The following is a 17,439-nucleotide window of genomic DNA, read 5'->3' as shown; positions in this document are numbered from 1 at the left end:
GAAAGGTATAAGATTTTGACATTTTAAAGACATAAAATAAGTAGTGGGGGTTGTTTTCTTGATCTGGACTACAATTTTGTTTTGTTGATGGTTATTTTACGGAAAAAGAGCCGATCAGGTCGTAGCACACTAAATCTAATATATTGTTTCTAGCATTCGCTTTGCATTGGAAATGTGTATTTCAAAGGCTCTATTAATTTCAAATATATTGGGAAGCAGAAATATAGATTTTACTTAAATGTTTCTTGTTAGGGATGCCTGGGTGGCTCAGTGGTTGAGCATCTGCCTTTGGCTCAGGGCATGACCCCGGGATCCTGGGATCCAGTCCCAAATCGGGCTCCCCACAGGGAGCCTGCTTCTCCCTCTGCCTATGCCTCTGCCTCTTTCTCTGTATCTCTCACAAATAAATAAATAAAATGTTTTAAATAAAATAGTTTATTGTTAATAAAATCAATTTATTTCACTGCAGAGATAAAAATATGGAGTATGTAATTTAGTTTTTTCATATAATTATGTTTTTTAAAAATGTGTCCTTTTTTGAAGATTTCATTTATTTATTTGAGGAGAGTGAGAAAGAGCATGAACAGAGGGAGAAGCAGACTCTGCTGAGCATGGAGCCCGACTCAGGGCTAAAATCCACTACCCCATGTTCATGACCTGTGACAAAGGCAGACATTTAACTGAGCCACCCAGGTACTCCCATATAATTATGATTGTTGCAAAGCTAGGTAAAGACCTAAAATAATCAAGCCAGAGAAAAAGGTTCTCTTCATTGTTCCCTGCTTTCTTCCTCTCCCTTAATTTAGGGTCAGAGCAAAAGATGTAGAAGGAGAAAAAGTATTTCTTGGGTCTTCATAATTCTAAAAAAAAAAAACAAATCAAATGACAATATAGCATTTTATTTATTTGCACAATCATATTTTCTGTTATTATAAGAAATTGAGTAGCCCACATAAATTTTTTAAGCATTTCAAAATCAACTGACCTTTGGGCTTATCTTTTCTAAAAATGGTGAAGTGGTGAGAAAATTTTAAGATGTTGAGAAATTTTAATTATTTTTAGGCTACACAATTTTTTAGAAGATGTGTTAAGAGAAAAACAACCAAATCTAGATTATTATTAGGAATCTAGGAATTAGCAAATAAATAATTCATGCCCCTTTTCACCAACTCTAGAGTAGAACATACAAATCTCTAAATTAGATATTCAAACTCTCACTCAATCCTATGGTTTCAACCAATCTACCTGCTGTATCTGCGTCTGGGCTCTCCCACTCAAATTCTACAGATAATAAGCCTCTGGTCTCCTGAGGAGCAGGGAGTGGATGACAGGACACAGGACTCCAACCACTTATTATAAAGACTCCAAGAACAGCCCACATTTTCAATCTCAAGACTTATTTCTGACTTCCACAAACCAGATGCCCCCAAGTCTTGAAATATTAGGAGTTGTATGGGAAGAATTAGTTGGTTTCTCTCAAAAGTAGGGGGGAAATTCTTAAGTTTTAACTTACTTTGAACAAATAAAAAATTAGTTTAAACCTTAGCAATTGTCAATGCTGCACCTCCTGGTCCTTTTGTCTTTTTGAATTTTTCAATTTCTTTAGTCTCATTTTAAGGAAGCTAGGAAGGGAGAGGAAGTAAACAATGGTCAATTTACACAAGATTCAACTAAAACCAGATGTTTTCAATCTGGGAATCTGTATGATCAAATTTATGTATTAGAAAATTAAGGGTGTTTGCAATGTGGGGGTAGATCAGAGAGAAAAAGAGAGAGAGAGAAACTGGAAGTATGGAGACCAGTTAAGAAACTACTTCCATAGTCAAGGCAAGGCATGAAATAAAAGGACAGATCAGGGACATGGGGATAGCCAGGGAAAACTAGGACTTATGCCTGCAGATCACTAACAGATATTAATAGGATAATGTGACATCAAAGACAAAATCTATTTAAGTAATTGGGGGAAATGGTAATAATAACAGGTGAGGCAGGGTAGAGCAAAGAAGGAAAAATACTGGAAGGAAAGAGAACAATGGTTTGGTGCAGACATACTGAAGCCCTCTAGGGCACACCATATAGCATCTAACAGAAAACTGGATATATACAGCAGATTTCAATTGGAACTAGAAATGAAAATATAAGGGTATTTAGCCAGTTAAGTAAGAGTTAAAGTATTGAGACTGAGAAATATTCCTCAGAAGTGTATTTGCCATGAGAAGGTGGAATCCCAAAAACACTGTTGTGCAAGAAACCGAGGAAGATGAGCTAGCAAAGAGAGAGCCAATAGGTAGGAGGGAAACTAAGAGAAATGTGAGATCAAAGCTAAGGAAAGAGGTGGGTTCATAAGAGTGGTTGGAGGGTATTCAATTGTTTCAAGTTCTGCCCAGACCAAGTAAGAGATCAGCTTACTGATGTGATAGCTCTATAAAGTCAGTGATTACGTTTTCTAAAGAGTATTATGAAGACAGGTGTGGAGAACCACACTGCAGTGGTTTTAAAAATAAAACAAACACAAATAGGGGCTCCTGGCTGGCTCATTCGGAAGAGCATGTGACCCTTGATCTCGGGGTCATGAGTTTGAACCCCACATTGGATGTAGAGATTACTAAAATAAATAAGCCTAAAAAAAACCAACATAAACAAATTCTTTCAAGAACTTGAAAGTAACTCAAATTCATCAGGGAATTAGTCTATGGTAATGGCGGCCTTCAAACAAATAAGGGAAAAGAGATGATTAAGTGATTGGGGTAGCCATTTAGAAAAATAAATAAGTTCATACCACTTCACTTCCCATTAGGATATCCTAAATAAATTCCAGATAGATCAAAGAATTAAAGGGAAAAAAATGAAACTTTGAAATATTCCTTAAACTAAGGAAAACCCAAGTGAAATTATTTATAATCACACAGCAGAGAAGGTAAGCAGGACCCAAAATTGAAGAACTATAAAAGAAAAAAACTGTTATATCTGCTTGTACAAAAATAATTAGAACTCTGAACTTTAAAAATATCACAAAGTTAAATGCCATTTGATGAGCGAGGAAAAAATGTTCACCACACACACAACAGATAACAAAGGGCTAATGATTTTAACTTACACATACAAAAAAAAAATAATCAATAGAAACGGTAAAACATAATAGTAAAAGAGAACAATCCAAAAAGTATGTGCACATAAAAAATACAAATCATCAAAAAACAAATGAATACAACTTAAAATGAGGCATTGGTTCACCTGTGAGATTCACACACACATGCCCAAGTCTGTTCATATCCATTATTAGTGAGAAGGAATATAAGTTTAGGAGGAATGTTCACATTTCATTCTAGAATTTTCTGTCCAACTTATTTCAAAATTTAAAGAAAGAGGATCCAGCAAAAGAAATAAGAAGGAGCGGCCATGAGGTAGGAGAAAATCAGGAAGGTGTGGAAACCTAGAAGGCTGAATAAAGTGTTATATAAAGAAAGATGTAATTAAGTGTGTCAGATACTAGTGAGGGATGAAGTGAAGAACTGAGAAATGACAACTCGATGTGGTGACATGGAGGTCACTGGACACCTTGGTAAGAGTGGTTTACATGGAATGGTGGAGAAAATGGCCAGTGAGCAAGGGTTCAAGAGAGAACAAAAGGAAAGAGAGGAAACAGTACATACAACTCTTACCAAGAGTGGCACTTTAATGAGGACCAAAAAAATAGGTGGTATTTGGAGGGGGGATACAGGGTGGAAGGAGATGTTTGGATAATGGATGATACTATGGAAGGTGAATCTGAAGAGCATGTCATTACACAAAAATGTAAACTGAAGAAGTATGATAACACATAATAAATTTGAAAAGCACATAAGACCATACGTGTGTGTATACATATATATGTACACACATACACATTATATACACATATACACATACAGAAAAGGCATTAAAATATTTATGGGAATGATAAATCCCCAATTCGGGACAAGAAATGCAATTGAGGGATAAACTAGAAGCTTCGCCTGTATTTAAGATTTTGATAGGCATCTGGAAAAAAAAAAGGCAAAATGTTAAGGTATCACGTAGCTAAGTGGTGGTTCTATGAGGGTTTGTGATACTGGTCTCTATACTTTTCTGTATGTTTGAACTATTTTAATGAAATGAAAGAGAAAAGTATATAATACATGCTCTCTTCCCTAGAGACCGTGTAGATGAGCAGACAAGACATGACACGTAAGGGCCAACAGATATAGATAGATGCATAGAATATTTCCAAAGATTAAGGAGAAAGGCAGGACAAAAACATAAGCAGATATGCATTATAATTAGAGACACACTTCTCCACGGCCATGATACTCTCAAGAAAAAGAGGGAAGCTAATCATTACTCATAGGGCACAGCTGACAAAGACATAATTGTGGTTTTGCCCTTAAACTATTCTACCTAGCTCATCAGAAATAAAACTGACAAGACCATTTTTGATCGCTGAGATAACTTGTGTAAGTTCAAACAATTTTACTCTTAAGCATTTATTTTAAGTAATTCGCTAATCTAATATTTCACAAGCACCTATCCTATAGATAATACTTCAGAGATTCCAGTTTATGACTTAGCATTTAATTAAAACCCACTGTCTCACTCTTTTCTACTCTGCCCAAGAACCAACAGCTTCAAAAATAATGAGATTTGAGAAATGCCTAGTCAATTTTACACCATGTACGGTAAACCCTACTTATGAACTAACCTTATGTTATATAAAAAGATTCAGAGTGCCATGATCGTCTGCCTTCAAAGAAAATTTTGTTAAGCACTCTGATAAGAAAAGCTGACAGAAAAGATCAGTGAAAAGTGCTAAACACTACAAAATTGAAAAACTGCACAATGTAGAAAAATTATACATAATTGCACTTCTCTCAATCAAGTTATATATAGCAGCAGCACCAAAAATTCAAAATCATCTTGAGACTGCAAAAAGTGATGTGTAAGAAACAGAACTGTATTCTTTGGGAAAATAGTTTGTTACACAAAAGTTAATTTTTTAAAATGTCACAGAGTGTTAGACTATCAAATCTTTTAGCCTTCACCCATAACAGACACCACACTTACCTCCCACTTGTGGCACTGAAGAGGGCCTACCCTAAGACACTTGAGCTGGGGGCGGGGGTGATTTTTTTCCCTTAGAGTAAATCTAAAATGGACTGGGACTATGTAGTATGCTCCCATACACACCCATGAGAAAATCTGCAACACTAAAAATGATGAAGGTTGTGCTACCCTAAAGCTTGCAACTGTACCTGATTTTAAAACATTTATCCAAGTGATCGATCTGTTTTCCTTCTTATCAGCATTTTGTGCTGTGACTATGGTTTCTAACAGCTACTTCTTGATCTACACTCCTACCAAAAAGACTAGATTCTCCATGTTCCAGAAGTTTCTCCCTTTTCCCTGGCCACATGCCAGGATGGCTGATACAGTGTCCTCAACAATTTCAGTTTTCTTCCCATAGTCACTGAGGCAATATGCCCCCTGTACCACTATATCATCACCATCATCTTGCTTTTTATTGCTACAGGCGTACACCACACACCATGCAGTTCCACTGCTGCTTGCAATAACACCACTCTTTCCTTCTCAATATGATCCCGTGGTAGTCCCTTTTCATTTTGTTGCTCGAGCTTTAGGGATTCTTTTGGGATATGCTGCTGGCTAATGGCCTCATTCATCTTATCATTGATTGCAATTGGCCTTTTTACCAATGTTCAAGTTGTTATCTTTGTATTAATACAATTCTATCTGATCTTTCTAATAGTGGCTGCCCTCTTGTAACAGGGGCTAAACTTGGTCTAACAAATGTTTAAGTGTCAACTGCCAAGCTTAGCTGTCTTCATTTCTTTCAGGATCACATTATACTCTTATCTACAGGAGTGACACTGTAGTATGTTTCATTTTTAATTACACCTCTGTGCTACCCATCAAAATCCTTACCCTAAATTATTCCCTCAATCTCTCTCATTCAATCTCCTTCTCTCTAGGGTTAAGATTTCCCCATTCCCCTGGTTAAGGAATATTGCATTTCTCATCATCCTCATCTATAGTCTTACTTTTGGAAGTTAGCAATTTATCTCAGCCTCTTCAGTCAAAATCTATTCTACATAACTCATTAAGCACTGTTACACAAACATCTTACAAGAAAAAAAGAACTGAGAAAAGAAAGTACTGGCAGGTTAAAAATAAAAATCATTATTTACATCAGTGGTCTGCAAACTTGACTATGTATCAGAATCCTCTAGAGGGTGAGATCAACAGATTGCTGGGCCTCAGCCCCCAGAGTTTCTCATTCAGTTGATGTGGGATGGGTCTAGATAATTTGCTTTTCTAAGAGGTTCACAAAGGATGTTGCTGCTGGTAGATCACAGATGACACTTTAAGAACTAATGATTTACAGATAACATAGTTTTTATACAAAGTTCAGAAGAATCAACTGGAAAACGAATACAGTAAAATGCCCACTACAGGAATAACAGCTCTATAAAGACAAAGATGTCTTATCTTCCAACAAAATCTGTAAAATACCTAGGAAGGAGTTTTAAAAGAAATCTGAAAGTCATAAAAAATAAAATGTTACTGGAGTTTATAAAATCATAAAGGACATGAATAAATGGATACATGGATACAAATACACATGCACAAATATGGAATAAAAAAATCAAAATCACAAAGATGCAAATTTCCCTCAAAATTCATATAGAAATTCAACACAATTCCAATCAAATTAGCAAAGGGTTAGAATTATTTTTGGTGGAAGGGGATGGTTATTTTCCATTTTGAATCCTATAGTTCATCAGAAGAAGAGAACACATGAAAATTGCTCAAAATTTTTAAAATAATAATAAGGGAAGAGGCAACTTTTCCCAGGTGACATTAAAATGTACTATAATGGGGGGGCACCTGAGTGGCTCAGTAGGTTAAGCATCTGACTCTTGATTTCAGCTCAGGTCATGATCTCAGGGTTGTGAGATCAAGCCCCACACTGGGCTCTGCACTGTCTGTGGATCCTGCTTAATATTCTCTCTCCCCTGCCCCTCCTGTCTCCCTCTCTCTCACTCCCTGCCTCTCTCTCTCCTCCTCCCTCTCTCTCAAAAAAATAAAATGTACTATAAAGATACAGCTACTATAACAGTGTGGTACCAATATGGGGACAGAGGGATCAATAGAATCCAGTCCCAAAACAGATCCAATTGCATATGGTTATTAACTACATGGTACATGTGGTATTTAGGATTGGTAACTAAAAAAAAAGATGAATTTCTCAATAAAGAGGTTTAGGGAAACTGACTATGTTAGAAGAAAAACTGAAATCTTATCTATCTATATATATACACACACATATATATATGTATATGTATCTCCCACAGATAGAATAACTAAACATGAAAAAATTAAATTATAACTGTAATAAGATAAAAAGAATATATATTTTTTCAATGAGGCAAAAATATCAAACTCCATTCTATATAATTCATTAAGCATTGTTACACAAATATAAGAAAAAAAGTGAAAAAAATCTTTCTAAGAGCCAACACAAAATGCAGAAGCCACAAAGAATATGAAAATGGTTTTGTTAATGAGAAACAAGGTTATAATTCTATAGGGTACAACACACTATAAACATATTGAAAAAATACAGTAGCCAGTAGCGAGTTGAGGAGGAAGGCTGTAACATGTTAACAGGTGGAGGTTTAATGTTCATAACACATAAATTATTCTCCCCCCCAAAAAAAATCAGTAACAAAGGTGTATGATACAGTAGGCAAATATCTGAAGAGGCTTGGCAGAGAAAAAGAATAACAACAGAAAAATAAGTTTAAGGAAATATGTTTGAACTCAATTGCATGCGTGTGTGTGTGTGTGTGTGTGTGTGTGTGTAAAACTGAGAGAAAACCCACAGCCATATTAAAGACACATTAGTTGCACAGCATCCTTCTCTTTCCCACATTTTCACCTTCGAAAGATACTAAGACACCTCTTGGGTCCTATTTACCATGGAAAATCTTATACTTCCACTAAAACTTACAAACAAGGGAAAGAGAAAGAAGGTGGCTTACAAGAAACTTAAAAATGAAATCTACCAAAATTCAGGAAAGGTAAAAATTATTGTGCATTTTACTAGGGAAGGTAAGCGGGCATCTATTAAAGCTTCTAGATTGGGGTGCATTTAAGTAAGCAGGTGAAGATAGTTGTTTTCCCCCATCTCCACACAAGCAGGCCATAATTCAATTTGTCTTCAATGTTCCAAAGGGTAAAATTCTTAAGTGGTTTTATATTAAAGTAATCATCTTACCATAAAGCTGTTTATCCAAGCAAAATGAGATTCACAAGCGATCTTAAAACAGAAATGCTTGTATCTCCAATATAATGGAATAATCAAGTGCCAAGTAACTGCTGAAAAACTTTAGATGCAATGCAGTGTTTTTATTACATTATATTTTTCTAGTATTATAAAAAGTAAAGATTGAATCATTTTATTGTTTTTGCACAAGAGATTGTTAGGCTGACGGATTCCAGTTTTCAAATCAATCTATATATGAAATCTAAAGTCCATGCTTTAAATGCTAAGCAACATCTAAACCGTAGCAAAAAGAAATGAAAGTATTTCTTTCACAGTGATAAATCCAGTATGGCATTTCTTTAAAAAGTATTAATCATTCCTCAAATAACTTAGGTTAATATGGGTAGAATCCTCTGACTATATTTTGAACAAAATTTTATGAGACATTTTTGAAAAACTCACACAGATGAGATTTGTTAGTCTGCTTATTTAAATATAATATACATTTATATATATATATTATATAAAGTATTATATATAATACTTGTTATTCTAAGAATATATTGAGTTCTACCCACATAATTGATCAGCTATTTATACTGAATTAAGAACCCTCTTTAATTAAGATCTACTGTAATTTACAGATCACAATCTCAGAAAAAAATTGATTATTAATAGTAGTAATCTGGCTTCTTAGAGATTTATCCCATTCTTCAAAATTAAATTAAAAATACAAAGAATTTTCTTTCAAAAAGATACAATACTATTTAACATACCATTCAGTCATAATCAACATGAGTCTACTAAGTTAAAAACAACAAAAACCTGGTCTCATCACAATTAATGTAGTCCATTTACTAGAAAGCCAATGTTTCATACTAAGAGTTTTCTTTTTTTTTTCTTCTTTCAGCCATTTATTGCAAATTTATTCACAATTATTGCTTTGTGTTCTCTAGACATTGCCAACAACTTATCAGGACTGATAATTCATCAGTTAATTTTGTTTATGTTGTTCTTCACAGAAGACAAGACCTTTATTTTTTCCTTACTGCTGTTCTTTAGGGAGTATCATTACAAGAAGTATTTTTCAAATCCTAGACCACATTTTTCCATTAACTTTTTGGTATATCATTCACAATTGCATTATCATTTAGGTTTTAATATATTGGGAATTTAGTATTGATATTTTATATTATCTCCATACAGTGATCTTAATGCAGCACCATAATTATTGCCCCCACTGATTTTTTATCAGTTTTCTTTTTTTTTATTTATTTTTTATTGGTGTTCAATTTACTAACATACAGAATAACCCCCAGTGCCCGTCACCCATTCACTCCCACCCCCCGCCCTTCTCCCCTTCCACCACCCCTAGTTCGTTTCCCAGAGTTAGCAGTCTTTACGTTCTGTCTCCCTTTCTGATATTTCCCACATATTTCTTCTCCCTTCCCTTATATTCCCTTTCACTATTATTTATCAGTCGGTGAAGGACAAACATTATATGTTTTCATTCATACTAAGAGTTTTCTAACAAAAGTCTCCACTTTACTAATTAGGCTACTCAACTTTTTACTGTCCAAGGGATTCAAGCTATTATAGGATGCAGGTCTGGATAAAGAGAATAGTTTTCCTGAGTCCATAACAGGTAAGATTAGCAAATTTAACAAAATGAAAGAATGCAGGAAGGAAAGTCCAGGTAGCTCTATCATTCAGATGATCTTACATATTCACAGTGGAAGTTGTATTATAGGATTTAATTAGGCCCATAGTATATTGATGAATCAAAAAAAGTTGAAGTAGGAATCATTTGTGATTTGCCTTACCATTTGATCTACAGCCAAAACTTTTTCTTTGTGCACTGGCCTACTAATTGAATCTTGGAATCTTCTTTCATAAATTAAGCTCACCATCACAATAAATGCATGAACTGTGATTTATAGATTTGTTTTCTTTAAAAAAGAGAATATAAAGCCAGTTTCACAGTGATATGAATTCAGAATCCTTAATACGTTTTACAATTTTTCCCAAATCTTTTTTTTCTTCAAACTTTTAAAGTAAATGCCACATGACACATGGGGATCAGACTCATGACCCCAAGATCAAGAGTTGCATGCTCTATCAACTAAGCCAGCCAGGTGCACCCCTCCCCCAAATCTTTTAGAATGGCAGGTGCAAGACTGAACTGAATGCAGTTACACCCCAGGCTCAAAATTTTCAGATGGTGCCCCAAACTATTAACATAAATGCTAATTTAATGCAATTTTTATAAAGCAACCTACAACCACCATTATACCTAATAATGAAAGATCAAATGCTTGCTCTCTAATATGAGGAACAAAACAAGGGTAGATATCCTTGTGCTCTTACCACTTCTATTCAACAATGTGCCAGAAGTAATAGCCAAGGCAATTAATTAGTCAAGGAAAAGAAATAGTTGGCATCTACATTAGAAAGGAAGTAATAAGACCATCTCTATTAGCAGATATCTTTTGGTTTTTTAGCAGATATCTTGAGCTTGCATAAAGAAAATCTTCAGCAATCAAATAAAATACTATTAGAATTAATAAATGAGTTTAGCAAGGTTATAGGATACAACATCAATATACCAAAATCAATTGTACTTGTATTCATTTGCAATAAACAAAATCAAAATGGAATTAAGAAAACAATTCCAATAATAATAGCATGAGAAAGAATAAAATACTTTGGATCAAGTCAGAGAGAACTTCAACAAAGAGAAAATACAAAAAGGAACCATCAGAGCTAAAGAATACAATAACTGAAATGAAAACTATACTAGAAGAAATCAATAGCAGATTACAGGAAGGAGAAGAATGGATCAACAATCTAGAAGACAGGGTTTGGAAATCACCCAAGCTCAACACTGTTGTGTGGAATATTCCGATGAGAGATGAAACCGTTACTCAGAATCCAATATTTTGGAACAAAGAGAGGCCCAAAGGGGCTATACCATCAGGTACCGCCAAGAAGTGCAGATGCCAAGGTAAAGCCCTAGTCTGAACTGGCTCTCAGGTTTATTATCATAGAATGTAAAGTATGTGGAAACAAGGAAGGAAAAACAACTCAAGAAACCAATCATGTGAGGGGCAGCAGCGAACTGTGTACGTGACTATCTGCACAGGTCTCAGAGAAGCATTAACTAGGGGGCTGTGGGGGATGGGAGAACTGACCTCAACAGGCCTGACTATTTATCCACCATCATTGCTGTTTTCAGTATGTATTGTTTTCAGTATAGACCAATGGCAGGAATAAGTAGCTTTTGCTACATGCATAAAGCTGTTGCCCTTTATGCATGTCCATGTTCTTATTGTTTCTTTTCCCTACTGGAAAAAGTGTTTCCACTTTTCTCCCACAAAAACAAAAAGTTTTCTCCCACAAAACACTAAAAGGAAAAAAGAATTTTAAAAGGAAAATAACATCAAGAGTGCTAACATTCACATTATAAGGATCCCAGATGGAAAAGATAGAAAGGAGGAGAAAAATATTTTAAAGAAATAATACCTGAAAACTTTGCTAACCTGGAGAAAGAAACAAATATCCAGGCCCAGCAAGTACAGAGAACATCAAACAAGATGAACTCAAGAAGGTCTATACACAGATACATAATAATTAAAATGTCAGAAAATTGGGATGCCTGGGTGGCTCAGTCAGTTAAGCATCTGCCTTTGGCTCAGGTCATGATCCTGGGGTCACGGACTCAAGCCCCGTATTGGGCTTCTCGCTCAAAGGGGAGCCTGCTTGCTCCTCTCCCTCTGACTGCTGCTCCCCCCTGCTTGTTCTCCCAAATAAATAAATGAAATCTTTAAAATAATAAAAAATAAAATAATAAAATAAAATAAAATAAAATAAAATAAAATAAAATAAAATAAAATAAAATGTCAAGGGAGCACCTGGGTGGTTCAGTCAGTTAAGCATCTCTGGAATCAAGTCCTGCTGAGCAGGGAGCCTGTTTCTACTTCTGCTCCCCACCCCACACTCTCTCTCTCTCTCTCTCTCTCTCTCTCTCACTTCTCTTTCTCAAATAAATACATAAAATTTAAAAAAATAAAAAATAAAATACCAAAAATTAAAGATAAAGAGATAATCTTAAAAGCAGCAAGATAAAACAGTTACTTAGAGGAAACCCCATAAGATTATCAGCCAATTTTTCAGCAGAAGGTTCACAGGCCCAAAAGGAGTAGCGTGATATATTCAAAGCACAGAAAGAGATGACCAAGACTACTTAGCACAGTTATTATTCAGAATTGAAGGAGAGATAACAAGTTTCCCAGACAAATAAAAGTTAAAAGAGTTTATCACAACTAAACTAACATTATGAGAAATGTTGAAGGCACTTCTAAAGCAATAAGTCAAGGCCATAATTAGAACTAAGAAAATTATGAAAGGAAAAAATTTCATTGGTGAAAGCAAACATATAGTAAAGTTAGTAGGTAAATCACTTATAAACTAGTATAAAGGTCAAAAAACAAAGCTAGTAAAATCAATTATATCTAAAAAATTAGCTAAAGGATATACAAAATGAAAAGACGTAAAACATGACATCACATACATAAAATGTGAAGGAGGAATACAAATGTAGTGCTTTTAGAATGTGTTCAAATTTAAGTGACCATCAACTTAATATAGACTGCTATATACATAGGATGTTATATATGAACCTCATGGTAACCACAAAACAAAAACCTACAATAGATATACAAAAAAATAAAGAGAAAGAAATCCAAGCACAACATTAAATAAAGTCATCAAATCACAAGTTAAGACAGTAAGATAAGAGGAAAGAGAGAATGACAAAAAATACCAAAAAACTCAACAAAATGGCAATAAGTATATATCTATCAATAATTACTTTAAATGTAAATGGAGTAAATACTATAATCAAAAGACACAGGGTAAATGAATGGATAAAAACACAGGACCCATCTATATGCTGCCTACAAGTGGACTCACTTCAAACCTAAAAACACATACAGACTGAAAGTGAATGTATAATAAAAGATAGCTCATGCAAATGGAAGTGAGAAAAGAAAAACTAGAGTACCCATACTTATTTCAGACAAAAATAGATGTTAAAACAAAGACTATAATAAGAGACAAAGAAGGCCATTACATAATTATAAAGGGATCAATCCAACAGATAATATAAAAATTGCAAGTATCTATACACCTAACATAGGAGCACCTAAATATATGAGGAAAATATTAACAGACATAAAGAAAGAAATTTACAGTAATACTATAACAGTAGAGAACTTTAACACTCCATTTACATCAATGGATAAATAATCCAGACAGAAAATCAATAGGGAAGGAGTAGCTTTTCTTTCTTAAGAGACAGAGAGTGGGATTGGGGGAGGAGGTGCACAGAGAGAGGGAGAGAGAAAGACTTAAGCAGGCTTCATACTCAGTGTGAAGACTAGCACAGGGCTTGATCTCACAAACTAAGATCATGACCTGAGCTGAAATCAACAGTCAGATGCTTAACTGGCTGAGCCACACAGGTGTTCCTGGAGAAAGTAGCTTTGAATGACACATTAGACCAGATGGACTCAACAGGTACATACAGAATATTCAATCTCAGAACTGCATAATACACATTCTTTTCAAGTACACATGGAACATTCTCCAAGACAGAGCACATGTTAGCCACAAAACAAGTCTCAATAAATTTAAGAAGATTAAAATCATATCAAGCATCTTTTTTTGAAGATTGAAATGATATCAAGCACCTTTTTCGACCACAGCAGCATGAACATGTAGAGTTAAACAACATGCTAATAAACAACAGATGAGTCAGAAAAGAAATCAAAGAGGAAATCAAAAAACAAAATTAAATGAAAATACAACAGTTCAAAACCTTTGGGATATATATATAGCAAAAGCAGTTCTAAGAGGAAAGTTTATAGTGATATAGACTTACCACAAAAAAACAAATTTCAAATAAACAATCTAAACTTACACCTAAAGAAACTAGAAAAAGAAGGGAGAGAAAAGCCCAAAGTGAGAAGGAGGAAAATAATAAAGATCAGGGTGGAAATAGATGAAATACAAATGAAAAAACAAACAATGAAACTATGAGCTGTTTCTTTAAAAAGACAAGCAAAATTTATAAACGTTTAGCCAGACTCATCAAAAAAAGGGGGGGGGGACTCAAATAAATAAACTCAGAAATGGAAGAGTAGAAGTGACAACCAACATCACAAAAATACAAAGACTAAAAGAAACTACCAAGAAAAATTATACATCAAAAATTGGGCAACTTAAAAGAAATGGATAAAGTCCTACAAACATACATCTTCCAACGCTAAAACAAGAGGAAACAGAAAACCTGAATAGAACAATTACTAGTAACAAAATTGAATTAGTAATCAAAATCTTCCCAAGAAACCAAAAACCAAGAGCAGATGCCTTCAAAAATAAATTCTACCAAATATTTAAAAAAGAGTTAAAATAGAGGTGCCTGGGTGGCTCAGTCAGTTAAGTGTTCAACTCTTGATTTCAGTTCTGGTCTTGATCTCAGGGTTGTGAGTTCAAGCACTGCATTGGACTTCATGCTGGTATGGTGCCTACTTAAAAAAAGAGTTAATACCTACTCTCAAACTATTCTAAAAGATAGAGGAAGAAATGTTTCCAAGTTCAGTTCATGAGACCACCATTACTCTGATACCAAAACCAGACAATGACTGTAAAAGAAAAATTATAGACCTATATTTGTGGTGAACACAAATGTAAAAATCCTCAGCAAAATATTAGCAAACTGAATTTAACAATACACTAAAAAGATTATTCATCGTGATCAAGTGGGATTTATCTAAGGGATGCAAGGATGGTTCAATATCTACAAATCAATAAATGTGATACCCATATAAACAAAATGAAAGAAAAAAAATGAAAGATAAAAATCATATGATCATCTCAAAAGATGCAGAAAAAGCACTTGATAATACTCACATCCATTCAGGATAAAATCTCAACAAAGAGGTTTAGAGTGAACATATCTCAACATAGTAAAGGCCATTTATGACAAACCCAGAGCTAAAATCATACTCAATGGTGGAAAGGTGAAAACTTTTCCTCTAAGGTCAAGAACAAGATAAGGATGTACATTATCACCACTTTTATCTACATAGTATTAGACGTCCTAGCTGCAGCAATCAGACAAGAAAAATAAACAAAAGGCATCCAAATTGGTAAAGAGGTAAAACTATCACTATGTAAAGATGACATGATGATATACACAGAAAACCATAAAGACTCCTCCAAAAAACTATTAGAACTAATAAATGAATTCAGTAACATTGTAGAATACAAAATTAATATACACAAATCTGTTGCATTTTTATAATAATGAACTCACATGAAGAAAAATTAAGGAAATAATCCCATCTACAATTGCATAAAAAAATAAAATACATAAGAATAAATTTAACCAAGGAGGTGAAAGACCTGTATCCTAAAAACTAGAAGACAATGATAAAAGAAACTAGATATGGCACAAAGAAATGGAAAGATATAAATTGTTCATGGATTAGAAGAATTAATATTTTTAAATGTCTATACTACACAGAACAATCTACAGATTTAATGCAATACCTATCAAAATACCCATAGTATTTTTTACAGAAGTAGAAGAAATAAACCTAAAATTCATATGGAACCATAAAAGACCCCAAATAGACAAATAATTTTGAGAAAGAATAAAGCTGGAAGTATCACAATCCCAAATTTTAATTTAGATTACAAAGCTACAGTAAGCAAAACTGTATGGTACTGGCCAAAAAAAAAATGGACACATAGATCAATGAAAGCTAAGCCAGAGCCCAGAAACAAATCCATTCTTACATGATCAATTAATCAATGAGAAAGAAGGCAAGCATATAGCATGGGAAATAGGCGGTATTTTCAATAAATGGTGTTGGAAAAACTGGATAGCTATATGCAAAAGAATGGCAATGGACCACTTTCTTATACCATATACAATAATACACTCAAAATGGATTAAGGACAAAAATGCAAAACCTGAAACCATAAAACTCTTAAAAGAAAATACAGATAGTAAAGTTTTGGGCATGTCTTAGCAATATTTTTCCGGATTTGACTCTAGACAAGGGAAACAAGAGCAAAAATAACTAATTGGGACTACATCAAACTAAAAAGCTTTTGTCCAGCAAAGGAAACTATCAAAAAAATGAAAAGGCAACCTACCGATTGGAAGCATATTTGCAAATGACATAGCTAAATAAAGGGTTAATATCCAAAACATATTTTAAAAACCCTAACAATTCAACACCAAAACAAATAAACAAACAAAAAAATTCAATTAAAAATTAGCATATTGGGACCCCTGAGTGGCTCAGTGGTTGAATGTCTGCCTTCAGTTCAAGGCATGATACCAGGCTTCTGGGATCGAATCCCACATCTGGCTCCGGGTGGGGAGCCTGCTTTTCCCTCTGCTTATGTCTCTCTCTCTCTCTGTGTGTCTCTCATGAATAAATAAATAAAATCTTTTTAAAAAATGAGACGACTTGAAGAGACATTTTTCCAAAGAAGACATACAGATGGCCAACAGACACGTGAAAAGATGTTCAACATCACTAACCATAAGGGAAATGCAAATCAAAACCACAATAATGTATCCCCACATTAAAATAAAATAGAGGAGGAGGCGGGGCAAGATGGCGGAAGAGTAGGGTCCCGAAATCACCTGTCCCCACCAAATTACCTAGATATCCTTCAAATCATCCTGAAAATCTACGAATTCGGCCTGAGATTTAAAGAGAGAACAGCTGGAACGCTACAGTGAGAAGAGGAAGGAAGACGGGGGGAAAAAGAAATAAAGAAACAAAAGGCCTCCAAGGGGGAGGGGCCCCGTGAGGAGCCGGGCTGAGGCCGGGGCGAGTGTCCCCAGGACAGGAGAGCCCCGTCCCGGAGAAGCAGGAGCTGCACCGACCTTCCCGGGCGGAAAGGGGCTCCCAGGGAGTTGGAGCAGGACCCAGGAGGGCGGGGATGCCCTCAGGCTCCCGGGGACACTAACAGACGCCTGCGCCCCGGGAGAGTGCGCCGAGCTCCCTAAGGGCTGCAGCGCACGGCGGGACCCGGAGCAGCTCGGAGGGGCT

At 35.0% G+C, this 17,439-nt stretch overlaps 1 protein-coding gene across 12 annotated transcripts in view; it reads right to left on the bottom strand.

Annotated features, from left to right (window-relative positions):
• Nucleotides 1-17,439, bottom strand: part of KLHL13 (kelch like family member 13) — a 210,756-nt gene that overhangs the window by 122,757 nt on the left and 70,560 nt on the right. The gene's annotated exons all lie outside the window — the stretch shown is intronic.

The sequence above is a fragment of the Canis lupus genome, chromosome X (assembly GCF_048164855.1).
Source record: "Canis lupus baileyi chromosome X, mCanLup2.hap1, whole genome shotgun sequence".
In the NCBI taxonomy this organism is placed as follows: Eukaryota; Metazoa; Chordata; class Mammalia; order Carnivora; family Canidae; genus Canis; species Canis lupus.
This window is presented reverse-complemented; position numbering and strand designations above follow the sequence as displayed.